The sequence below is a fragment of the Melanerpes formicivorus genome, unplaced genomic scaffold, assembly GCF_026170545.1.
Source record: "Melanerpes formicivorus ecotype bairdi unplaced genomic scaffold, bMelFor1.0.p_v2 SCAF_17, whole genome shotgun sequence".
Taxonomy (NCBI): domain Eukaryota; kingdom Metazoa; phylum Chordata; class Aves; order Piciformes; family Picidae; genus Melanerpes; species Melanerpes formicivorus.
Window position 1 is genome coordinate 4,875,306 of NW_027142369.1, and position 20,400 is coordinate 4,895,705.

The following is a 20,400-nucleotide window of genomic DNA, read 5'->3' on the forward strand; positions in this document are numbered from 1 at the left end:
TGAGTTCAAATAAGTAAGTTAACCAGGTCTTTTACAAGGCCATTTTATTTTCCCTTTCCCACTAAGTGGAGAACAGAACAGATGGTTCAGGAAAGTGACTGCTGTTGATTCTAGCTTCACTTGTCATTGAAAGACTCAGCTATGTGAACTTTATGCAAGGTCTGTGAGAAATGTGGACAGCTGCTTCCTTGTGTGACGCGCTTATTGGTCTCAGTTTAGACCAAAACACTGTTTGTTGTATTGGACCAATGGATTTTTGCTGTTTGATTACTTTCTTTTTACTAATTCTGGGAACATCTGCCATTTTGAGAAACATATCATAATATTCAAGACAATACTGAGAGATTTTCATCACAGACACTACAAATGTCCAGCTTTCAAATGGATTAATGACAAACACAAAAACCACATAATATATCTTGCACAACAGGCACTGCATATTACAAAAGTTTTGGCCAAATGTTAATAAATATAAAATATCTAAGAAGCTTTTTTCCAAGCCTGTCAGTTGTTGTAAATGTATATAAAATTTTCTCTTTATGGACAATTAATGTTTACCATGCAAAGAGCAGCTCAATATAGGCCCTACTCATCCTTTCTAACACCAGATTTGTTTTTATTGCTGTATGAAAAGCATTTAACTAGTCTGGGTTTTATGAATTCTGTTAACATAATACAACTCCAGAACATTATGACAGTCTAGGAAAAAGATAAATTGCAACTAATGATACAATGTGATAAAATGCTACAGCAAACTGGCAAATTTTGTAAAAAATTTGGGAAAAGGAGTCTTCCAAAAGCAAATCATTAAAGCTGAAGCCATAACAGAAAATTATTCTTTAAAAAAAAAAAAACATTGAATATTGCTGAATTCTTTTATACTCAATTACCATGATGTATCACGGTCATGCTCACTCAAAATGTGACAAAAAAATCCCCATGGAGATAGATCCTGGGTCATTACATTTATGTCAACCAGGTTTAGCGTGACTTGGGATGGAAGAGGGAGTGACATACACTGTGCAAAGTGAGACAGTCACCTGGAATTCCATCTTAGCTGCGTGAACTGTTCTGGCCACCTTGGGAAGAGTGAAAGGATCTAGGAAACCCACACAACAGTTTCATCTCCACCTCTGACCAGGAATACAATATGAATACTTTAAGTGCATGCCAGGTAAATCCAATCTTTTCTTTACTGTTTCTTATGAAGAAAAAAAAAGCAAAAAGTATTTCCTGATAGCTCTGAGTAACCTTTGACATTGCTGAAGCTCTTGTAACCTGTTGCTACTTGCAGAAAGAAGAAAAGCTGTAGCTGGTCCACGAATGGCATCAATTATATGATCCTGTGTTTAAGTTGTTTGTTCCTTACTTTGAGTTTAGTGCCATTTCTAGGTGTGTCTGTGTATGAAATAGTACTAGATTTACACAAATTCAAATAATGTACCTTAAGTATTTTAACAGAGGTGGTATGATGTTAGATTATTCATGTATGTGAACACCCACCACGGTTTGTGGCAAAGCACCAATGAAAATAAGTAGAGACAATTCAGCCAAATATTTTTTTCCTCTGTGTCCTTGTGACTATTTGACAGTTTTTTACACTTAGAGAATACCAAAGTACAGACTCCAAAATGAAATGTTATTCTTGTACTTTAGTACACAAGAGTTGAGGGTGTTCAAGACCAAGACTCCGATACTGGGAATGTAGATTTGCCTCAGTCAGAAGCTCAAATCTGCCTAGTAGGAGAGCTTCTTTCACTGGTCCTAGCTTTCTGACTTCAGACAGAAAACAATCGTTAGAAATTTTATATGCAGCAAAATCCACTCTCTTCTATCCATTTGACAGCTATCTAGTAACCTCCCAAATGACCAGTCAAAGATCAAGACAGTGAAGAACTCCAGCTGTTTCCTCACTGTCAGAAACAGCCATTGTGTCTCACTCCAGCAAGCCCCTTGGGCATTAAAACTTTTGCGGATGGCATAAATTAAGGAAAAACTCAGCATAAATTAAAGAGCATTGAAGTGAAAAGTATGTTGAAGAATCAGTTGGGTTAGAATGTTCACAGCAGTGGATGAACTGAGAGTGAGTTTTGAACTGAGCCACTGATACATTTTATGCAGATACAGAAGTTGAGATGGGCTCCGGCCCCACAGGACAAACTGTTTTTCCAACGTACAGGGAGATCTCTCTGCATACAAGGCATGAAAGAGCATTCCCAAATGAGCTTTAGGCTGACCTTTCTGGTAAACAGAAATACCAGATTGCATTTCACATTTTATTAAGTAGACTCAGCCTGGTGTGAGTTGGAAATGGGACTGAAAGGAAAGTAGGGTGCAGCAATGGCTAGCAGCTCCCTGCGGCGTGGGGTGCCCCAAGATGGCTGGGCAGGGTCTGGCAGCTTGGGCCCATCTCACTTCCCCAGCCAGAAACAGGATGCTTAGGCACAAGGGGCAGCTGCAGCCATGGAATGGGGAACACAGGAACACTGGGAATCAGGCAGCTCAAGCCATGGCAGAACTGTAGGGAGCTGTAGACCAGCCCTGCTGCAGCATCACTGGGGCAGGAACTGATGGGCTGTGAATACAGCTGGGGAGACTCCAGATTGGGCAGATAGGGCTTGTAAAGTCTGTTAGTGCTCTGACAAGGAGATCCTCATCATGTCTGCTAAATCCAGCAGCCAGTGTAAATAAGCAGGAAATGTGGGGCAATGTGCATTTCACCGAGGAGATCAGACATCAGGACTCTGAATTTGGGTTGTTCAGCACTTCACTCAACCAGTTCCAGTATCAGACAGACAAAAAGCTCAAGTTCGAATCACAGCAATAATGAAAGCAAATGAGCTTGGATGTCAAAAAGCCACTGAAATACCCAAAACAAGATTTAAGGAGGGAATACTAAATATGTAGCTGTTACATAATGTCTATCATATACATTGCTTCCCTTCTCATGGCAAGGAGAGTTCTACTTCACCATTACCCTTGTCCAAGGCCAGGACAAATCCGCTGTGCTGTAGCTAGTGGAGAGTTTCAAATTCCTTGACTTTAAAATTTAATGAACCACCTACTCTTTCACAACAATAATTGTTTTCCACATATTGCTTATCCATAAAATATGTATCCAATCTGTACTCTTCAATTCCTATTTACTGTAGTAAATAGATCTTCTGTTCTGCACAGGCAGCCCTGTCACCATTCTTAAAGTCCAGGGACACATCCAGAAATCTTTGTACAATAATTACAGAAAGTTAGTGGGGTAGAAGGAAATGTTATCAGCCATTACCTCTTGCTCCAGAGGTTGTGAGGAGAATATAAATAAATCCAGACACTGCAAATGCTTTGCTGCAAGCTAGGCGATTAAAGTATTGCAGATTCCTACAAGTCTATTTAAAGCAACTTAAATCTTTTTGATGGCCAGTAGTTCACTACAGCCTAGCTGCTTGCACAGGCTAAGCTTCCCTAACACACTGCTCAAAGTCCACAGGAAAATGGCTTCAGCTGCTGATGAATATTAAAACAATGAGACATTAGGTTACAGACAGATCTTCAGAAAATGTTTGAGATTACTTTTATTTACACAAGCTCCCTTACAGGGCTTAGACTGTTTCTTAGGCTTATATACTTCAGCCTTCTTTCATGTTGGTAAGAATTCCACCCTCAGAGTAGTGGCAAGTCAGTTGATTTTGCAACAGCTTATAGAGCTGGGGAACAATTTAACTCTCTCTCACAAACAGTGAAGAAGTGCTGCCCAGTATTTGCTGACAATGTTGAAAATACCAGCGCTGTCACAGCTTGACTGGCCGCTATATGTGCAGGCTATTTGGAAGGCTATGCAGTGCTTTCACTGTCAGACACTCTAAATGCCTGAAGCTGCTCACAACCACTGAGATGTGAACTCAGCTTACATGCTGCAGAGGAAGAAGCCTAATGTTAGTAAGGGAGGGGAGAGAAAAGAGTGTGGGAGTGGGTGGAAGGGAAGAATATTGCTTACTTGCAGCAGTTTAAGCATATCTAAGAAGCCAGTAGAGAAAAAATTAGTATCTTGCATTTTACAAGACAATTCTCCCTCCCCCGTTGGATAGAGTACAGATTATAATCAGCCTCAAGAAAAATTAGAAATATAACTCATGCATCATTTGGAATAAATCTATGGGGAAAAAAAAAAACTATCTTAAAACTAAAAATATAAATAATTGCCTAAAGAAGTCTGGTCAGTAAATGGAATTATGCAGGAGAACAGTTTCTGTGCTTTAGCAGAGGCTGGAGAAGTAGTGAAATTCAAGAAGAGGAACAACAGTGTTATACAATTCAGCAGAGAAACAAACTGATCAGAGTTATCACCCCAAGAAAAGTCTAGAATGTCTAGAAATATAGTTTTGGGACAAAGTGCTATTTGAATAACTTGGAACTGTGAGCAAAGACTAATTGAGAGAAACACTATTTTGTAGATACCTTTTGTAAACAAATGTAATTGCATCAAAGATGTCAGGTTCCAATAAACTGCAAAATTGTTTATGATGCTTGGGAGCTTCACACTCACAAATTATTCCTGTATACTTTATAAATTCAGAAGTTACATCATCTAACCAGCTTGTTGCTTCCACAGACATGCAAGGCAACAGTCCATTTAAATGCTCACCACGCCACTCTACAGCGAACTACATGGTAGGGAAAACACCACTGAAATAGCAGGAAGTATAGTTAAGCAGGACAGAATTCCACAAATCAGAAATGGGCCCACACATCGAGGCCCATCATAATGGCTCTGTTCTTAGAGAAAGAGAAGTAGAGCCTTTGTGCTCATCCACAATCTACCATTAGTGACCTCACCTCACTCCTATCAATATTCTGGAGAACTGGTACTCCACTCACTAAATCCAGGCCTAGTGAGCATATTTCAGTCCACTTAATGCATGTTGAAAGAAAGCAGAAAAAGCTAGGTAAAGAGCTGTAATTTTGATATGAATAGTGCACACTTTTTATACTGATTTGCAAAGAAGAAACAATTATTTCATTCCTTTTTAAAATGTGTAAGTGTGAAAGACAGAATAATGGAGACTAAATTTTTCCCACAGCAAATAGAAGTATTAGATATTATTGGCACTTTGAACATATCAAGATGTCAGCTACTATCTGTCCCCACTGGGGAAGATTCTTCAGCATTTCCTTCATGGGGAGGAACACTGGGGCCTTTAACAGTGAAAACAATGATTAGACCTTTTTCTGCCAACTACTTGTTTACTGTTTGAGAAGATGTGTTGCAAAAACAGGTAACACAAAACTTCACTGTGTTTTCAAACAATACAAGTAATTCCCTCCCTTTCAGTTGCTCAGCAATATTTTCTTGGTATTTTCAATTTTAAAAAAGCAGGAAAATGCATTGCAGGGAAAATCCTGTATTTGTAACCTATAAACAAGTTTTCTTCCATGTTATTGCATTTGAGTCAAAAAGAACTCAAGAAAAAAATACTTTCCACATTCCTATTTCATCTTTCTTGAAATGCCCTTTCAACATTATTTCAGCTTATGCTGCAAAGGGAATCTAATGAGCATTTTTTTTAATTCCACACTCGTCATGTTCCTTCCCTTCAATTTCAGTTCTTATCAGCTTGTGTTATACATAAAAAAGAACCAAAATCTTGAAGATACGCTCTGTGGTGAAAAATCTCACAGTTCTTTCCAACACAATTAAGGCTAATCAGCTAATAACAGCTATAAAATATTTTTTTTTTTTAAAAAGTAATAAATCAGCTCCAGAAATTCCAAAGTGAGGGAAAAACAAGTAAGTCAGACAATCCTAAGAGGTTTGGTTCTTCTCAAATAACAAAATCCATTTGAAGCCTTTTTTTTTTTTTCCCTGGGAAATTTAGTGATAACTAAGGGAATACAGAGTCAATATATCATGAAGAAGATTTTGGAGGTCAGTCACTATTTCTTGTTCCCTTCACTCAGCACTTGAGAACAATGAATCCAGCACCAAACTGAGTGGCAGCAACAGCATCAAGATTTAAAGCTCATTATAAGTACTTTTTAAAGTGCAAAGAGACTTTGTAAGCAAGGAAGTAGTAGGTTCCACTCACATTAAATAGCTATATGCTTAATAGAACTGCTATGGGTTTATTACATAGCAACTGCACAGCTTTATTTTGAGCAGCTCTATCCATGATGAACAATATGGATCTATAGAGAACTGATGGGCTCCTGTCAGGAAAAGACAGACCACATATTGTTCATGTTTTCTGCCGCTGACTTTCAATAGCCAGTGGAGACTCATACTCCAATGTTTAAATTAGAAATACTATTACATGGCATAGTCTACCCATTGTATTTAATCTAACCATGTCCAAAATGCTTGTCTTCATTTTGCTAACCTCCAGTCACAGCCCAGGGATATCAGCGTACCATCACAATTAGCTGAAAGTGCCCAACCACCAGAGAATGGAGACTATTTGGTGCCTGGGAAGAGCATCTCAGTGTCAGCACAAGGCAGTGTTTGTCAGAGGCACACAAATAATTTGACAGCATTTCACTGAACAGCATTAGCAGCCATAGCTCAACTCTCATAGAAAATAAGGAAGCATAATTACAAGCAAAGTCAACCAGATAATTATCAAGAGCAGTGAGACCTTGTACTTCTTAAATCAAGACTGACCATTACTTACAGAACCAGATGGCTCTGACCAGCTTCAGTCAGAGAAATGCAAAAGATTCGGATTGTTCCTGTATTTATTTTATAATTTGACCTTTTGAGCTCTTTCTGATTAGCTGTAAGAATTATTTGTATTGAGATGCCAGTTGCTTTAAGAATCTCATCTGAGTTCCATCTGGCCTAAACTATAAGGCAGTCTGATATCATCAGCTACTTTCAGCAGTGAGCCCAGACACAGCTGGTTTGAAATTCTGAGCTAAGACACACCAGACCATGAGCTGTGTCAAATGTCAGTTTGCCTCAATAGTATGTGCAAAGCGTGAGGCAAAGCTGAGTGCCTGAATAAAACCCAAATGCTCTCAGAAGTGACAATACCTATCAAAACGTGAGTCCTGGAGCACCTTGTTATAACTGCAGGAAGCAAAGCACTGATCACATCGATGCTACTTGCTGTGTACCACCACACCGGGCTGTCTGAGAATATCTCTTCTCTACTAATTCTGTGGTTTTGCAGATAGAAGCCACAAAACAAACACATTGGAGAATTAACAGTACCAGACATCATTAATGCTTACTGCTCACATCTTGGTCGTACAAGTATTTTCAGGTGTTAAGAAATGTTAATTCTGATTAATGTTAGCAACATAACATTCTTTGTGAGATGTATTTATTTGTGAGATGTATTGATCATGGAAGTTGTAATTTCTTTTTTTTTAATTGAAGGTTTGGGGTTTTTTTTAATCAAATAACTGATTCTCCATGAAAAAAATACGCTTTACTTTGTGTCAGTCATATAGTGTTCCCCTGACAGCCTCAGCTATCTGTACAAACCAATATACTTAGTCTGACTTTATCAACTCCTCATATGTCCATAACCTTACTTACTTTTGTTACTCTAAACTTCTGATTATATCAGAAGACCTCCATCTTTGGCTCATTGACTGTGCATAGCCTGTAAGGAGAATTAACTCAGAGGAGCCTTCTCTGGGTGTTCTGCTCTCCATTGCCATAGCTTTCAAGAGTGCCCTGCCCCAAGCCCTTGACACCATTCTGTTCTGCCAAGCCGCACAGCGCAAGGGTACTTACGTATTACATTTCTTCTGTCACCTTCTTTTGATTTGGATTAGATTAACAAGGCGAGTATTATAAAAATAGTTATCTTTATTTTTCCTGAAAACCACTCCCCCAAATTATGTACAAACTAGTTGGATTTTATTTACAGGTTCTATTCGGTCGCGAATTCTACCAGGATGCTTATGGGCAACTTTAGTACAATTTAGAGAACTCAGAAGCTGGAAAAGGCTAAGCCACAAAACAGCTTCATCCCACTTACAAAATCAGAAGCCAGCCAGGACCTTAGGGAAAGCCGAAGAGAATGCCGGTTGTACTCAGGAGGACGGAGCAGGAATTTGGAGATAGTCCCTGGGTCTCTCTTCAGCGGCAGGCTCCACAACTGTGAGCTTATAATGCAATGTGTGGATAAGGCGGCACAAATCCAAAGGAAAAGGCACCCGCCAAAATCAAAGTGTCCTTGGGCACAGCTGCCACGAGGCAAGACTCGCGGAGCAGCGCTGTCTGAGCAGTGCAAGGGAAGCCGCACTGCCAGCCCGTTCCAGCCAACAGCCGCAGTTCTACGGCAGGCAGGGTCACTCCAGCAGCAGGCAGGGAGCAGGACCCCAGGGTAGGCAGAGCCCGGGGCAAGCCAGGTCCGAGTGCTGATCTCTCCAATTTCGTCACGAATCCAGAGCGAGAGCAGAGCGAGTCCAAAAATGAGTGCCAAAACTGATCCAAAAATGAGAGCGAACATGAGCCCAGACCGCTTTCTGGTCACGCTAAGATTTTCCTAGACAATGTGTCACTAGATGTGCCACTAAATACTGGACGGGGGGAACCCAGGCAATCACAGTTCCAAATGCCAGCGCGGGCCTCCCCACACGGGTGAATACACGTGAGGGGCTTCAGCTTCCGGCGGGAAGAACGGGCGCCTTGTCACCTGTCCCCCAGCGGGAGGGGAAGGCAATTTCGCGCCTTTGTCTTCCCCCATCAAACCTCCGCTGATGGAGTTGGGGGAAGGGGGGGTTGGAGCACCCCATAACACACCTCCTAGGCGTGAGATAGTGTCAGCAGAATGAAACAATGGTATTCACCCCTACCCAGCCACCAGAATGAGCCATAGGGTCTGCTCTTCCAAGAAGACTGGATCCAGTTGGATCACACAACTCATTTGGATGAGCTGAACAATGTGTCTTGGAGTCTGCTGTGAAATCCAAGAAGTCTGATGTACTGCTGCTGACAATGTAACTGCCCTCGCAGGAGAGTGAAGGCAAACATGCCAAACGCTACTATTTGCTAATGATACATATCTGCTGTAACCATCACAGACAACTGGAAGTGGCAGAGTGGAGAGAAGAACCTCAGGGAAATCAGTCTGAAACAAACTTCTGGAGTTGGCCAAGGAAATAGGAAGGCTCTAAATTGAGGAAGACTCTTACTACAATTAGAAGTCCTCTCAGTTAAGGCATCAAAACTTATGAGGTGATTTTGCAGGTTTTGGCCATGAGTTGTTTTCAGAGCTGTACATCTCACACACTGTATCTACTAGGAAATTGGACTGACTTTAAAAGAGCCTTTACAAAGATGTGCAAAACTTAATGAAACTTTTATAACCTTTGAAAGATGTAATTATAAATCAGAGTATCCATGAAGGTGGGGACAGAGGTGGTCTGTGGGAGGATATCCTTAACCTAGCTGGGGAATCAGCACAGGTCTTGGGGCTGAGGAGAGCTGGACTGTGGAGCTCTACATTTTCAAAGAAAAGCAAATGAGCAAACAGTCTGCCATGCCAAACTAGTTTATTATGAGTCAGATCCTTTGACTGCTTCATCACTGTGGTTGAGTTCAGCATCAAAGTGAACCTCCAGAACAGGGATCTAACAGAGATTATAACAAAGTAAATTTACAGTTTATTCAAGTAGAGAAATAAAGAACAGAAAGATAGATTTCCAAGGACAATTAATATGCAAAAGTCAGATATACATCTACTGGGCTTCAGCTCTACTGTTGCTAACAAAGCATTTTCCACTATTTTGACAGTTCTCAGTGACTAATTTGTTCTTAGTTGGATGATCTTCACCCAAGAAAATTCACCACTTAGCTAGAAACAAAAATCCTAACTTGTCCAGGAAAAAGGTATACAGTTCATCTAGAAACCAGGGATAACTGTGGCATTTACAGAAAGTTTTACAGTTCTGCCATCTGGTACCACAGTACTAAAGGTCTGTGTTCCCCATGGAAATGGCCTTAAGGCTGCATGCTTGTTCTTTGATATGGATCCCCCACATGCACTTATACCCTACAGAAGGCAAAAAGGGCTTTCTTTGCCAGATCTCTACTGCCAGTAAGTCAGGATTGTAAGTACAGGATTGCTGTAATGGAGCATTATCTGATGTTCTAGCCATGTTAGATATATTCAGTCCATTTTTATTTTCTCCTTCTTCGCTCCTATTCCTGGGGATGTTGTCCATTTTTGAAACACTGTTATTAATATAGCAGGCTTAATGAAATCTTATTTCATCTTATATGCAGCCTGTCAAAACCCAAATTCTTCTGAAATGAGATCAATTTGCTATGATTTCTTTTGTATAGACTAAAATGGAAAAAAATAAGTTCATCCAATGCTGAGACATCCTTTTGACATTTTTGGAATATAATACAGCAGTGTTCTATATTAAAACAATAGCAGGTTATCCCTCTGCAGAGGAGAGATAAGAAGTATTATAAATGCTCATATCAAGAACATCAAAAGCTTGCTAATGACCTAAACATCAAAAATTAATTGTTTAAAAATGGAAACACGGATGCTCACTAAACATAAAGTGATTTTCAGATAGCATCAGAAAATCTGAGGCGTAAAATGAGCTGCAACCAGCAAAGAACATAAAAGGCAGTGAGAAAAGCTTTTATAAATACATTTGAGATAAAAGATGGAGAGCATTGCACTGGTGAAAAATGTGTGAAAGAATGTGAAAGGATGAAGTGCTCAGAGCCTAAACCTACATGAAAACAAACCAACCAACCAAACCAAGCCAAACCAAACCAACCAACCTCCCCCTCCCCCCAAACAAACAAAAACCCACAACACCACACCCCCTCCCCCCCACCCCCCTGAAAAAAAAAAACAAAACAGTTGTGACCAGAGTCTTAATGCATTTCAGTGATCTGGAACACCAGCAAAACTTAGAAGAGAAAAGACAGCAGATATCTACCCGAAAGAGGTGTGCATGATAATGGAGCCTGCTGAAATTCACCATAGAAGATTAACTGAACTACTGAACTGAACTAATCTGAACCACTCTGAGGACAAACAAAGGACAGGTAAGAGCAACTACAATGCTCTTCCACAGAAAGGGAAAAGGAGAAGCTCCAAAACTGTAGGCTAGTCACCCTAATACCTGAAACGATACCACCATAAAATGTGAAGCAGTCCTTGTATAAGCATCTGGAGACATAAACATGGTAAGACAGAGATAGCTTGTGTTTATGCAATTGAAGTGTGTTAAACAAAGATAACTTCTTACCAAGTGAATAACTTGGCTTTTCAGACTAACTTGCCTTTTTGAATGGAGGAAAGTAGTAGAGAAAATGGATGTTCAGTTTAGTGGAATTGTTTTGTTGCCACCTCAGATAACCTTCTCCACATGCAGACTCAGGCAATGTGGTCTCTGTTATATCACCTTAAAATAAGGCTGTCAGCTGGGGGGGGGTGGGGGGGGGTGGGGGGCGGGGGACGGTGTGAGAAAGCCTCTTCAAGGAATAATCAGTGGTATTCTCCAGTTTGAAATTACACCAGGTTTTCATATACTGAAATCCTTTGCAGTTTGGAGCTTCTGCTCTCCGCACATCTGTAATGGGAAGGTGTGATTTCTAGCCAGCAGTGAGAGCAGCCCTGTGCAGGGCAAGTGTGCCAGACCATACCTGTGCTTATCACAGAACAAAGTGATGGAGCCTGAGGTAACTATTTGTCTGGAAGCACTAAAACATCTCTGTGGAAGAGCTGCTGCTCAGCAAATTCTCTGCCCATGCAGGATGACTGGTGCTGTCAGTGCAGAGGGAAGAGGCCACAATTAAATTCCTGTGACTGGGACTGTCAGCAACTGTTAATACAATTAGCAGTTTTACCTCTGTCTGTGAACTCAAGTATTCCTAGCCAATAGCGTTAGTATTGCATTACTTCACTGCAGCCTCTGTCTATGCTTGAGTTTCTCTTCTTGGGTACCCTTTGGCCTGAAGATCCTATGACATTGCCAAGCAGAAAAAAATGCTTCTCTGAGAGAGCACTTCAAAGAGCACCCTGTTCAGCACATCAGCAAAATGGAAGGAGACAAATACCTATCTCATATCCTAGAGGTACAGCAAACATTTTCAGTCTGGTTTACCAGCATCATGATGAATGTCTGGGAATATTTAGTCCCAGACGGGAAAGACACATGCCCACATAAATTCATCCAGCTGGTCTTGACTCTTTATAATTTGAACTATCTACAATTTGATCAAAATATTCAGATTCAGAGATTGTACCATAATATATTTATACTAATTCACAGTGACTGCATTGATACTTTCAGGTTATTAACTACAAGTCCTTAATTTTTATATATACAAAATTCCCCTAAAACATATAATTCAGGAGGAATGGGATGTTTTTTAATATACAATATGAATTATTTTTCAGGTTTGTTTATATAGATATGTATATTTGTTTACAAGGAGTATCAATATGTTACTTACAGTCCTAAGTTACTGATTCATCAGCTGAGATACATGAACTGAGAAATTAACCGAGCAATTGAGGCATCCATGCATTTCCCTATAGTAACTTTAGTTGACAGGCTGCCATAGTTAATTGGATCACATTAGATTGGATCACACTGGATTGGATCACATGTGCTTAAGTCCTGTATTACATCTGAATTCAGTTCACTATATATTTATATGTCTTTCCTGAACTTCTCTAGATTTCTGTATTAATATATAATAATAGTCCTTTACTAGTAAAAGCAGTTAAGGTTGTTGCTTTTCTCATCTTTAAAAACAGGAGATCAAGTAATAGGCTCTGTTCTTACCATGAAGTAAAAATACATCTTTAATAATAAATATTCTGTGGCTAACTTTTTTTTTTTTTTTTCCTATCAGCTTTCCTATGGGTCATTTTCTTTCAAAAAGCAAGGTCAGGGACAGCTGCTAGGCCATGCAAGACTAATCTCTCCCTCAGGAGGGTTTTAAATTATATCTTACCTTATCTGATTGAACTTCAAGTAGAAACTGATCTATAGGTTTTGCTTGTGGACTTTGTGGCATTACAGAAATGAGGTTATTAGCAAGAGTCACCGAAGGGCTTGTCTGCAGGGGAAACTCAAAAGAGATGTAAGATTGCACCAAAAGGCATACAATTCAAGGGCAGAATGCCTGTGATTAGCAAGTTAAGACAAAGGTGTAGTGGCAGATGACTACCCCATGTCAAACAGCAAGCGTTATGACATCTTTGCCTTCTTATATTCCTGCTCTCAAGTTGATGAGGGTGGAGAAGAGGGAATGGAGGAATCTTCATCAGAAGTCCAAACTACAGGCCACATTCATTACCCTTGAGTCAAAAGCAAAGTGTGTTACCAAATTTGCTTCTTCATCCCCATCAAAGTAGTACCATCTACATTAGCAAAACAACTTTGCATAAAATAGCATTTGTTCTGTGGGGCTTGGAGTAGAAGGGTAATGACAAGAGCCTAAGACCGCCATGCCAAGTTATCATTCAGTCAAAAGCATTCTTAACTAGAAAGGAACTTTAGTAGAAGAGGCAGTCATTCATCAGAAAGATACTAGAAAGCAGTCAGGTGGTCAAGGTGAAAAGGTCTACTTCCAGCACTATGTAGAAATCTTTTCTGATGTTTCCTCCCTATCATGGATGATCTCCATCCCACAGCAATGGATGTCTCCCATTCATTGGCAGCAATGACAGAAACTTTACTGTACAAGGAGTTTGCGAGTATTTGTACTACACGTTAAGTTGACAGAGGGGATGAAGGGCTTTTTTCCACTCTGCTGTGTGGACTGTCTGAATGTCAAGGTAATAAGAAATGCACCCCTGAGGAACTAGAGAGTTCACTATTGTTGATATCACCACTAAGACCTCATTAGGAATGATTTGCAGCTCAGAAACTTGCTAGTGTGATTGTGTATCTGATCTCTGGATTCAACAGAGTCCTCTGCAGCATTTACTTTTCTTTGCCCACCCAGCCTCAGATGATTCTTGTGACTGACTAAAATTTCGCTTAATTCTTTCATCAACTTTAGGATGAGAGAACTTCTGGTCTACTCTGCAGTATTTCACTGTCCTAGCATTTGCAAATTTGTATGGAGGAAGTTACACTAGAATTTAAGTTTGAAATATAGGCTATGTATATTAGGAATTTAATTATAATAACCTTGGGGACAGTGTTTTGAATAGTTCTCTTGAACTAATTAGTTGACTGGCTTTTTAAAGCTTAACTGCTAATAATTTTATTGTCACAGATAATAATTTGAAATGCAGCTAACAATGAGTGCAATTACATCCTTCACTATTTTTTCAGTAGGTAAGCTTTATCAAGATAATAGGTCTGATCACTCTTTGCGTTAGCTGCCACGTTGCATTGTTACTGTGGTTTGCGAGTGTCAGGAAAAAGTAAAAACTACCTCTCAGTGTCTGCAAGGTTTCATTTTCTTTGTTTTCTCACCATGACTTTTTGCTATCACAAAACTCTTTGGTGCTAACTGCAATATATCAGAAACATTTTCAGGGCTTCTTTCAGCTAGCCCTGCTTTCAATGCCAGCATTAGAAAGCATTTTGTGTTGTAGGAGCTGAAAAGAGAGACAAGGAAATATTCTGAGGGACTTTTTGGTGGGTTTTGGGTTTTTTACACAAAAATTAGAGAAAGTCAGGAGGCAGTATGAAGTGAAGTCAAAATGATTGTTCATGGGAAGGTAATGAATTAATTAAGAATACATACCATAACCTTGATTTACCCAGGAAACAACAGTTTAACCAATTAATATTTTTTGTTATCCTTAGCAGCAGCTTTGTCAAAACCACATCTCAGAAATTCAGGGTATGTAATAACCAAAAATGGGCACTGCCTAGAATGGGACTTAGTAACTTTCCATTCTGCTACTGCAAGTTTAAAAGCTGTAACTTTTAATTTACCATTAAACATAGAGATTGTGCAGAACTCACAGTGTAATTCCCACTCTTAGTCTTGCACTTCACTGACATTCTGTGTCAATACAGTTCCTTTTATCTGTGCACTTTTTATATACAGACCGATGAACTTGCACTCAGAACCAAATATGGAAGTCCTTAGTTAGCATCACAGTATCACAGGATGTTAGGGGTTGGAAGGGACCTCAGGAGATCATGAAGTCCAATTCCCCTGCCAGAGCAGGACCATAGAATCTATCTCAGGTCACACAAGAATGCATCCAGATGAGTCTTGAAAGTCTCCAGAGGAGACTCCACAACCTCTCTGGGGAGATTGTTCCAGTGCTCTGTGAGCCTCGCAGTGAAGAAGTTCCTCCTTATGTTGAGATGGAACCTCCTGTGCTGTAGTTTATATCCATTGCCCCTTTTATAAGTATTTATTAAATCCCCTCTCAGTCTTTTCTTCTCCAGACTAAAAAGGCCCAGGTCTCTCAGCCTCTCCTCAGAGGGCATGTGCTCCTGTCCCTTATCCTCATAGCCCTCTGTGTGACTCTCTCAAGTAGATCCCTGTTCCTCTCGAACTGGGGAACCCAAAACTGGATGCAACATTCCAGGTGACGTCTCACCGGGGCAGAGCAGAGGGAGAGGAGAATCTCTCTTGATCTGCTGGACCCACTCCTTTTAATGCACCCCAGGATCCCATTGGCCTTCCTGGCCACAAGGGCACATAGCTGGTCCTTGGATAATTTGTTATCCACCAGGACTCCCAGTCCTTCTCCACGGGGCCGCTCTCTTCTAGTAGATCACCTCCTAACATGTACTAGTGCAGTTTATTATTCCTTTCCAGATGAAGGACTCTGCACTTATCCTTATTGAACCTCATTAGGTTCCCCTTTGCCCAGCTCTCCAGTGTGTCCAGACAGCACTTCCTCAGGATGAAGTCAGTGGAAGCTGTGTGATAGATACGGGTGACTGAAGAGGCTGCCATGGAGCAGCAAATATAAGTGAATTGACCTTGCTTTCATTTAAATGAAATACACTGGACCAAGATGCTGGATGAAGTAGGTCTCATATTCCAGTAACCCAGTCCCATCCCAGTGGACTTTAATTTTCCTACTCAGTTATAGGACTTTAATTCTATTACTACTAAATAACTGATGCCAATGTCCTTTTGACTCAAGCAGATATGACATAACTTTCATGAGACAAAATAACACGTCACCATAATATTATTTTAGGATTTTATTTCTGACTTAAGCTTTGTAGGCCACGGTGGGCAACTGTATTAAGGAATCTGGGGACTGTTGATAGCAGGAGTTGCTTCAGGAAAGTTTATTAAAAAGAATCCTCGGTAAATCATTTAGCAGAGCACTGAGGATTAAGCAAACTATTCAGCCTGAATCCCCATCGTCTGCAAAACTGATATTTATAGAGTTCTCTGTATTGCCTAGACCTTTAGCAAACTATTTTTAGTGGCTAATTGTCCAGCTGCATTACATCTTCACCTAGATTCTGTTTCTTAGCCAAAAGGAAATTGAACCCCTGAGAAAGAAGAAATAAAAATGGAATATTAAATGACATTGGAAATGCTGGAGTAGTAGAACATTAATGTCTTGCAAAAAATCACAGGAAAATCTATCTTTAAAAACAATAAAATTAACTTGTCTGTGAGAGTGTGTTGAAAAAGCAATCTAAGGGCTTTTGCAGCGAGGTTAAGCAACAAAGAGATATAAATTAAGGATTGGCTTTTAAAAAGCAGATCAGAACAGTAAGAGATAAATGCAAATGAAGGGTAGAAGCTGCATGAAGCCAAGAGAGCAAGAATATGTGGAAAGCCCAAGGGAGGATGGATAAATGGATAAAAGACATGCTGGATCAGAGGCTCGAGCTGTTATAGCAACATCACTGAAGGCTGGATGAGATACAGGCTGCTGTCAGTGGTGGTTTAGGCATACTAGGTTTGCCTGAACCAGTCTGACGTTTCCTCAGATGTGTTTATCAACTCTGTTTGAGGGCAGCTGGCCCCTGGCACTTTGCAGCTCTAAGGGGAGGAGCAAGAATTGATTCCTCATGATTGATGCTGCTGTGCTTGAGTTCAGTCACTAATTCCTCTGCACAGCTGCACAGCAAGTCCCCTCATCCCTGAAGCACAGCTGGAACACAGCCTGTCTGTGCTATGCTGGGCTGTATGCTGTAACAGTTCCAGTTTCTGAGGGACACCTGTAATACTCCAGTACACTGCTTTTGCATCAGCTGGCTGGAGGTGAATTGAGCAGACATGCTAAGAAAGCTCTGCAGAATGGGTCAGAGAGATGAAAATCGCAGTGAAAACTAGGCATTAAAAATCCCTGATTCTAATGTCAAGGCATTATCTGAAATTTCTACCCGGTTTAGACTCAGACCTTTGTTTTCTTCTCTGCTACTCAGAATGTGGGCTATTTGTGTTAGCACTTTAATTATAATAACCTCATAGGCAATGTTTTGAAAAGCTTCACTGAACTAATTGGCTGACTGACATTTTTAAGCTAAGCAAGCAGCAGTGGTGTTGCAGTATGCCACAGCTAGCACACTGTCTCCAGTTACATCTCTGCTACTGTTCTGACTCAGGACTCAAGCTCTACATTAAACACTAACTGTTTTATCATCCACAAGGCCCACAACTTTGAATTCTTCCTGGCTCAAATTTGGAACAAGCACCAAAGCCCAGAAGGGCCACCTCAGGCTGACAGGCAGCCTGTTATACCCAGTAAGTTCAAACTTCCAAAAACCAGCCAAAAGGTACAGCTGGAGCAAAGTATGAGAGGCTTAGCTTGGGCTGAAAAAAACAGTCCACGGTGGTGGACACTGACCCAGATAGCAAGCTCCTGAAGTCCAGATTGCTGCATTTTCCCAGATACTAGTACCTAACATAGGCAAATTACAGTTTATTCAGGTGTTACAGCACTTGTTGCAACACAAAAGTTATCGCAGAGCCTCTGAAATGTGGTCTGAGTTTTGAAAAAAAAGCAGACATGTTTCCTCTCTGAGTATACAGAGCAGGCAGCAGGGACACACTGCTCAAGCCAGCATCCAGCAGAAATATTTTCAAGGGGCAACCAGATGGTTTTAGAGCAGTCATGACAATGCTTTCCATTTTTGCTCCCACTATTCTACTGGTAAGGAGTCTGCAGTTATGAAGCAGTTAATTATAACAGCTGAACAAGCTTTTCTTCCCTCCACCAATAAATCCAGTCTGCCTAGTTAAAAAAAATCTAGTAGCCTCAGATGGCCCTTCTTTGCGAGCTGAATACTCTGTTGGCACACAGATATCTGACTGACCTGGAGATCTGCTGTAACATGCACTGTGATTGTAATTTTTGAAGTTCTACATTGAATAACAGCTGCTATTATTAATTGAAAGAGGACCCAGCATTTCCATCAGCCTCATAGGAGAAGAGACCTGCAGAGCCCAGGAAACTCGTTAAATGTAAGGAAAAGTATAAAAAATATAGGAAAAAAATTCCCTTTTGTTCAAAACATAAAAGAAGCAGGAATAGCCTTCTTAGTAGTCTGCCAACTGGCAGGGTATGTTGCCAAAGGCAGGGCTCTTCGTACCAGAAAGCAAAACTCTTTCCAATTCACTGAAAACGTTTACAGTTTAACTAATTCTCAAAAAGCGGTGAACAATGTATAAGACAAACAATGAATACAAAACCCATCATGATAGCTAGATGCAAATACTACTGTTTCTTTGCAAATCCAAGATTTAAGAAGAGCCCTTTCTATGCTGAAGGTCATGTTGTTACTTTTCCAGCTATTCATAATCTTCATGGAAGCCCACTCTGCAAATATGGTAGATACTTTTCATGCAGCCATTTCTAGGATCCTAGGAATTCTTGGGAATTTTTCCATCTAGCTTCCAGAAAAAAGCAAGTTACAAGTAGTAACTGCATTTATCTTGCTGCAAATTAAACATGCACATCCCAAGTTCTCACACAGATAATTCTAAAACGACAAGCCCAGACAAAATGTGATACTCAAGTTACTCAGTGCTTATAAAGTTATAAATAACTGAGGAATTTCTAATCTACAAGGAAAGTTTCTCATGGATTACACTTCAGCATTCTGAGATTAAAACTTTCTCATGTTATTTAGTTTAATTTATAATACAGTACTTTCAATAAAAATTAAGCATAGAAACCACATCCTTGTCTTGAGGAAGCCTCTACAGGAAGATATGTTCATGTTTAAATTATGGTCTCTTTATTGCATAGTTCAACAGAATGGTTTTTCAATGGTGTGTTTTATCAAGCTAAACAAATATTAGCATGTTGGTAGAGACTGTTGTCTCAATACAGTTGCTACATGCAGAAATATCCTTGTGGGTTTGCCCTTTATTAATTTCTATTACAAATAGCATTTGGTATGGATTAAAGTTCATGATATGGTGATGCAATCAACAATACCAAGCCTTTAAGGACCAAGGAGACGTATTTGTAGCCTCTTTTCAGGAGGGAATATATTGCATGATTTGAAACTGTTTATATGTACGGGTACCAGGGTTATTTGCAAGTCTCACAATCACAGCAGGGGGATTACAAGCAAGAGCATTGTTATCCAAAAATAGCCTGTAGCTTGGTGACCAAAAGGAATAACTCCTCTGTTTATCTTCAGAAGGAAAGAACGTGCTTTGCCTGTGAGAAGCCTATGCACAGGGTCTGTCTGAGAGGTAATCAGATATAGCCAGATGGGCAGTCAGATACATGCAGCATTAGGCAACGTTCTGCCTGCTCTGTTGTCAGCAGAGCAGCCTCTTTGCTTTGAATAGAGATGGACACAGTTGAAAATAGCCTTATTTCAAGGTATAAATTCTCCATTTACAGTCTCCAGATTAATTTATGTTCACATTATGGATACATTTAGAGAGCCAGTCACAGAGAAACAGGCAAAAAAGACAAACTATCATTTTGGTTTTCCTAATACTTTAGGGTTATGTTTCTAAATTTGATTCCAGCTTCACCTTGTCCTGAAGACTAGTTCTACTTGCATGAAGGCAAGAAAGATTGTAATAACCTGAAGAATCCATTTGGTTTAGTGATGCCAGCAAGGATTAATTGTCTATATGTAAGATACATAGATTCTAAATTAACAGTGCTTCATCCTTTCTAAACTCAAACTCTCTTGCTCTTTTTCATCCTCCCTCAAGTCACAATAAATTACACACAAATAAGATTTTTAAAGGATTCTTCCTTTTACTGCTCTATGCATTTCATTAAGTTCAAATGTTTTGTACTGCACCTGCAGTCTGTACAGCCAGGACCTGGTGTTCCCATCACTAGATTATAAACTGCATGGTAAAAAGGCCACATTTTATCTCTGCAACATCTCTCCACTTTAGCACACCATCAAAGCCTATAGACAGACATCAGTATAAAAATGCAAGCAAAGTTAATATCACATCTTGCACAGATAGTTAGTTAAATATCTTGGGGAGTTGCAGTAAGATATTCCTGGTTGCTTTTCTTCTATGATTCAAGTGTTAGG